The following is a 7,150-nucleotide window of genomic DNA, read 5'->3' as shown; positions in this document are numbered from 1 at the left end:
CGCCTATGCAAGAAAGAGCTTTCAAAAACAAAAAACAAGAGAGCCGCCTGAAGGTGCAGGCAGCCTTCGTGAGCCTTTCTCCTCTAAGCTGTGCAAAGAAAGCGTGCACGCTGCAGCGTGGGTGCGTGCAGCATGCACTGAGCAAAAGCGGCGAAGTTGAGTGCCCTCGCTGCCTTCCCTTTTGTGCGGACAACGTGAGGCGAAGAACGAAGCCGCAGAGCACCGGGCTTGCGTGTGCAGTGCACCGAGTTGCAGAAGTCCAGCAAGGGCGTCTCACAAGCCGAGCCGGCTGAGGGCGTCCTCGCTCTGCGAAAGGGCACGCGGAGCCGTAGCGCTTCAGAGCACTGCGTGGAGATAGGCACTTTCCTAGTCGTTCAGCCTTGCAGAGTCCCTGCAGCTAGAGCTCAGCCAGGAGCAGGCGTCAAAGCAGAAGGCCTTCCTAAAGCACCCTTCTCCAAGCAGCCTCCGGAAAGGGCGCATCCCACTGCGGCTCTGCGCCTTTCTTCTAAGACAGACGCCCGGCTATGCTTTCGTGCTCGCAGCTCCCTTGGCAGCCTCCAGCAGTGGCTCTCATGGAGAACGAGCATAGAGCTTCAGTTAAACGTCTCGCACACAGGAGCAAGGTGCCAGGACGCCACCACGTTCGTCCTCAGCCCTTCTCGTGGCGCCGATTGTGTGCTGCCTTCAAAGCCGTGCGCATTGAAAGACCTCCTGCAGCAAGTGCTTCTCCCCTGGCACACTTGGCTCAGCGAGAGCTACGTGGGCAGCGTGCACTCAGCGAAGCGAAAGGGTGTCCTTGGAGCTCGAGCTTGGTGGAGAGGATGAAAGTTTGGTAAGAAAGTTTCCCAGCTATGTAGGCTTGGCAGAAAGTTGTGTGAATGTAGAAACTTAGCATGAGGTAGAAATGGAAGCAAGTTTTGACAGAGAGCAAAAGGAGTTTTGCTGAGAACACTGATCGCTGAATAAGTGAGAAGGCAAAGGTTGGAGATTGAGTTGGAAGGGGATTTTTTTTCTATGATTAGGACAACGGTATGTGACTACAAGTACAAGCACCTGTTTTTCAGCAAGGAAGTAAGTCTCAAGAAGGGCATAAGGAACTAGAAAAACATGTTTTTACCAGAAAGAGAGCTCTCGCAGGCAAACAAGAAATGTCGATGGAGCAAGAAGAAGAAGGGGGAGGGGTGGGGGGGGGGGGGGTTTGGAGGGGGGGGTCTGAGAATTCTCCGTGGTAAGCTTAAATTGTAACTTGCGTACTCTTGCGATTGGATAAGAATGACTATAATGCGGCAATGGTAGTAGTCATGATAGGCTACAGGCAAATGTCAAGGTATCACTGTGTATGGTGCTTACTGCTTGTACTGTAGGAAGCTACTGAGCAAAGAAAACTATAGAATGCTTTGTAACTTGAACAGAAAGCGGCTCCCGGTATGCCTAGGAGCTGTAGCTGACAGCTGTAGGGCTGGCTCTGCATACCCACTCCCTGAAACGCTGTAACTTCGCCTATGCAAGAAAGAGCTTTCAAGAGAGCCGCCTGAAAGTGCAGGCAGCCTTCGTGAGCCTTTCTCCTCTGGAGCTGTGCAAAGAAAGCGTGCACGCTACAGCGTGGGTGCGTGCAGCATGCACGAGCAAAAGCGGCGAAGTTGAGTGCCCTCGCTGGCCTTCCCTTTTGTGCGGACAACGTGAGGCGAAGAACGAAGCCGCAGAGCACCGGGCTTGCGTGTGCAGTGCACCGAGTTGCAGAAGTCCAGCAAGGGCTCGTTCACAAGCCGAGCCGGCTGAGGGGCGTCCTCGCTTCTGCGAAAGGGAACGCGGAGCCGTAGCGCTTCAGAGCACTGCGTGGAGATAGGCACTTTCCTAGTCGTTCAGCCTTGCAGAGTCCCTGCAGCTAGAGCTCAGCCAGGAGCAGGCGTCAAAGCAGAAGGCCTTCCTAAAGCACCCCTTCTCCAAGCAGCCTCCGGAAAGGGCGCATCCCACTGCGGCTCTGCGCCTTTCTTCTAAGACAGACGCCCGGCTATGCTTTCGTGCTCGCAGCTCCCTTGGCAGCCTCCAGCAGTGGCTCTCATGGAGAACGAGCAAAGAGCTTCAGTTAAACGTCTCGCACACAGGAGCAAGGTGCCAGACGCCACCACGTTCTTCCTCAGCCCTTCTCGTGGCGCCGATTGTGGTGCTGCCTTCAAAGCCGTGCGCATTGAAAGACTCCTGCAGCAAGTGCTTCTCCCCTGGCACACTTGGCTCAGCGAGAGCTACGTGGGCAGCGTGCACTCAGCGAAAGCGAAAGGGTGTCCTTGGAGCTCGAGCTTGTTGGAGAGGATGAAAGTTTGGTAAGAAAGTTTCCCAGCTATGTAGGCTTGGCAGAAAGTTGTGTGAATGTAGAAACTTAGCATGAGGTAGAAATGGAAGCAAGTTTTGACAGAGAGCAAAAGGAGTTTTGCTGAAACACTGATCGCTGAATAAGTGAGAAGGCAAAGGTTGGAGATTGAGTTGGAAGGGGATTTTTTTTCTATGATTAGGACAACGGTATGTGACTACAAAGTACAAGCACCTGTTTTTCAGCAAGGAAGTAAGTCTCAAGAAGGGCATAAGGAACTAGAAAACATGTTTTTACCAGAAAGAGAGCTCTCGCAGGCAAACAAGAAATGTCGATGGAGCAAGAAGAAGAAGGGGGAGGGGTGGGGGGGGGGGGGGTTTGGAGGGGGGGGTCTGAGAATTCTCCGTGGTAAGCTTAAATTGTAACTTGCTTTACTCTTGCGATTGGATAAGAATGACTATAATGCGGCAATGGTAGTAGTCATGAGAGGCTACAGGCAAATGTCAAGGTATCACTGTGTATGGTGCTTACTGCTTGTACTGTATGAAGCTACTGAGCAAAGAAAACTATAGAATGCTTTGTAACTTGAACAGAAGCGGCTCCCGGTATGCTAGGAGCTGTAGCTGACAGCTGTAGGGCTGGCTCTGCATACCCACTCCCTGAAACGCTGTAACTTCGCCTATGCAAGAAAGAGCTTTCAAGAGAGCCGCCTGAAGTGCAGGCAGCCTTCGTGAGCCTTTCTCCTCTGAGCTGTGCAAAGAAAGCGTGCACGCTACAGCGTGGGTGCGTGCAGCATGCACGAGCAAAAGCGGCGAAGTTGAGTGCCCTCGCTGGCCTTCCCTTTTGTGCGGACAACGTGAGGCGAAGAACGAAGCCGCAGAGCACCGGGCTTGCGTGTGCAGTGCACCGAGTTGCAGAAGTCCAGCAAGGGCTCGTTCACAAGCCGAGCCGGCTGAGGGCGTCCTCGCTTCTGCGAAAGGGAACGCGGAGCCGTAGCGCTTCAGAGCACTGCGTGGAGATAGGCACTTTCCTAGTCGTTCAGCCTTGCAGAGTCCCTGCAGCTAGAGCTCAGCCAGGAGCAGGCGTCAAAGCAGAAGGCCTTCCTAAAGCACCCCTTCTCCAAGCAGCCTCCGGAAAGGGCGCATCCCACTGCGGCTCTGCGCCTTTCTTCTAAGACAGACGCCCGGCTATGCTTTCGTGCTCGCAGCTCCCTTGGCAGCCTCCAGCAGTGGCTCTCATGGAGAACGAGCAAAGAGCTTCAGTTAAACGTCTCGCACACAGGAGCAAGGTGCCAGGACGCCACCACGTTCTTCCTCAGCCCTTCTCGTGGCGCCGATTGTGGTGCTGCCTTCAAAGCCGTGCGCATTGAAAGACTCCTGCAGCAAGTGCTTCTCCCCTGGCACACTTGGCTCAGCGAGAGCTACGTGGGCAGCGTGCACTCAGCGAAAGCGAAAGGGTGTCCTTGGAGCTCGAGCTTGTTGGAGAGGATGAAAGTTTGGTAAGAAAGTTTCCCAGCTATGTAGGCTTGGCAGCAAGTTGTGTGAATGTAGAAACTTAGCATGAGGTAGAAATGGAAGCAAGTTTTGACAGAGAGCAAAAGGAGTTTTGCTGCAACACTGATCGCTGAAGAAGTGAGAAGGCAAAGGTTGGAGATTGAGTTGGAAGGGGATTTTTTCTATGATTAGGACAACGGTATGTGACTACAAGTACAAGCACCTGTTTTTCAGCAAGGAAGTAAGTCTCAAGAAGGGCATAAGGAACTAGAAAACATGTTTTTACCAGAAAGAGAGCTCTCGCAGGCAAACAAGAAATGTCGATGGAGCAAGAAGAAGGGGGAGGGGTGGGGGGGGGTTGGATGGGGGGGGGTCTGAGAATTCTCCGTGGTAAGCTTAAATTGTAACTTGCTTACTCTTGCGATTGGATAAGAATGACTATAATGCGGCAATGGTAGTAGTCATGAGAGGCTACAGGCAAATGTCAAGGTATCACTGTGTATGGTGCTTACTGCTTGTACTGTATGAAGCTACTGAGCAAAGAAAACTATAGAATGCTTTGTAACTTGAACAGAAAGCGGCTCCCGGTATGCCTAGGAGCTGTAGCTGACAGCTGTAGGGCTGGCTCTGCATACCCACTCCCTGAAACGCTGTAACTTCGCCTATGCAAGAAAGAGCTTTCAAGAGAGCCGCCTGAAGTGCAGGCAGCCTTCGTGAGCCTTTCTCCTCTGGAGCTGTGCAAAGAAAGCGTGCACGCTACAGCGTGGGTGCGTGCAGCATGCACGAGCAAAAGCGGCGAAGTTGAGTGCCCTCGCTGGCCTTCCCTTTTGTGCGGACAACGTGAGGCGAAGAACGAAACCGCAGAGCACCGGGCTTGCGTGTGCAGTGCACCGAGTTGCAGAAGTCCAGCAAGGGCTCGTTCACAAGCGGAGCCGGCTGAGGGCGTCCTCGCTTCTGCGAAAGGGAACGCGGAGCCGTAGCGCTTCAGAGCACTGCGTGGAGATAGGCACTTTCCTAGTCGTTCAGCCTTGCAGAGTCCCTGCAGCTAGAGCTCAGCCAGGAGCAGGCGTCAAAGCAGAAGGCCTTCCTAAAGCACCCCTTCTCCAAGCAGCCTCCGGAAAGGGCGCATCCCACTGCGGCTCTGCGCCTTTCTTCTAAGACAGACGCCCGGCTATGCTTTCGTGCTCGCAGCTCCCTTGGCAGCCTCCAGCAGTGGCTCTCATGGAGAACGAGCAAAGAGCTTCAGTTAAACGTCTCGCACACAGGAGCAAGGTGCCAGGACGCCACCACGTTCTTCCTCAGCCCTTCTCGTGGCGCCGATTGTGGTGCTGCCTTCAAAGCCGTGCGCATTGAAAGACTCCTGCAGCAAGTGCTTCTCCCCTGGCACACTTGGCTCAGCGAGAGCTACGTGGGCAGCGTGCACTCAGCGAAAGCGAAAGGGTGTCCTTGGAGCTCGAGCTTGTTGGAGAGGATGAAAGTTTGGTAAGAAAGTTTCCCAGCTATGTAGGCTTGGCAGCAAGTTGTGTGAATGTAGAAACTTAGCATGAGGTAGAAATGGAAGCAAGTTTTGACAGAGAGCAAAAGGAGTTTTGCTGCAACACTGATCGCTGAAGAAGTGAGAAGGCAAAGGTTGGAGATTGAGTTGGAAGGGGATTTTTTCTATGATTAGGACAACGGTATGTGACTACAAGTACAAGCACCTGTTTTTCAGCAAGGAAGTAAGTCTCAAGAAGGGCATAAGGAACTAGAAAACATGTTTTTACCAGAAAGAGAGCTCTCGCAGGCAAACAAGAAATGTCGATGGAGCAAGAAGAAGGGGGAGGGGTGGGGGGGGGGTTGGAGGGGGGGGGTCTGAGAATTCTCCGTGGTAAGCTTAAATTGTAACTTGCTTACTCTTGCGATTGGATAAGAATGACTATAATGCGGCAATGGTAGTAGTCATGAGAGGCTACAGGCAAATGTCAAGGTATCACTGTGTATGGTGCTTACTGCTTGTACTGTATGAAGCTACTGAGCAAAGAAAACTATAGAATGCTTTGTAACTTGAACAGAAAGCGGCTCCCGGTATGCCTAGGAGCTGTAGCTGACAGCTGTAGGGCTGGCTCTGCATACCCACTCCCTGAAACGCTGTAACTTCGCCTATGCAAGAAAGAGCTTTCAAGAGAGCCGCCTGAAGTGCAGGCAGCCTTCGTGAGCCTTTCTCCTCTGGAGCTGTGCAAAGAAAGCGTGCACGCTACAGCGTGGGTGCGTGCAGCATGCACGAGCAAAAGCGGCGAAGTTGAGTGCCCTCGCTGGCCTTCCCTTTTGTGCGGACAACGTGAGGCGAAGAACGAAGCCGCAGAGCACCGGGCTTGCGTGTGCAGTGCACCGAGTTGCAGAAGTCCAGCAAGGGCTCGTTCACAAGCCGAGCCGGCTGAGGGCGTCCTCGCTTCTGCGAAAGGGAACGCGGAGCCGTAGCGCTTCAGAGCACTGCGTGGAGATAGGCACTTTCCTAGTCGTTCAGCCTTGCAGAGTCCCTGCAGCTAGAGCTCAGCCAGGAGCAGGCGTCAAAGCAGAAGGCCTTCCTAAAGCACCCCTTCTCCAAGCAGCCTCCGGAAAGGGCGCATCCCACTGCGGCTCTGCGCCTTTCTTCTAAGACAGACGCCCGGCTATGCTTTCGTGCTCGCAGCTCCCTTGGCAGCCTCCAGCAGTGGCTCTCATGGAGAACGAGCAAAGAGCTTCAGTTAAACGTCTCGCACACAGGAGCAAGGTGCCAGGACGCCACCACGTTCTTCCTCAGCCCTTCTCGTGGCGCCGATTGTGGTGCTGCCTTCAAAGCCGTGCGCATTGAAAGACTCCTGCAGCAAGTGCTTCTCCCCTGGCACACTTGGCTCAGCGAGAGCTACGTGGGCAGCGTGCACTCAGCGAAAGCGAAAGGGTGTCCTTGGAGCTCGAGCTTGTTGGAGAGGATGAAAGTTTGGTAAGAAAGTTTCCCAGCTATGTAGGCTTGGCAGCAAGTTGTGTGAATGTAGAAACTTAGCATGAGGTAGAAATGGAAGCAAGTTTTGACAGAGAGCAAAAGGAGTTTTGCTGCAACACTGATCGCTGAAGAAGTGAGAAGGCAAAGGTTGGAGATTGAGTTGGAAGGGGATTTTTTCTATGATTAGGACAACGGTATGTGACTACAAGTACAAGCACCTGTTTTTCAGCAAGGAAGTAAGTCTCAAGAAGGGCATAAGGAACTAGAAAACATGTTTTTACCAGAAAGAGAGCTCTCGCAGGCAAACAAGAAATGTCGATGGAGCAAGAAGAAGAAGGGGGAGGGGTGGGGGGGGGGGGGTTTGGAGGGGGGGGTCTGAGAATTCTCCGT

The sequence above is a fragment of the Corvus hawaiiensis genome, chromosome 5 (assembly GCF_020740725.1).
Source record: "Corvus hawaiiensis isolate bCorHaw1 chromosome 5, bCorHaw1.pri.cur, whole genome shotgun sequence".
NCBI lineage: Eukaryota > Metazoa > Chordata > Aves > Passeriformes > Corvidae > Corvus > Corvus hawaiiensis.
The sequence above is the reverse complement of the archived record's forward strand: the minus strand, read 5'-3'. Positions refer to the sequence as shown.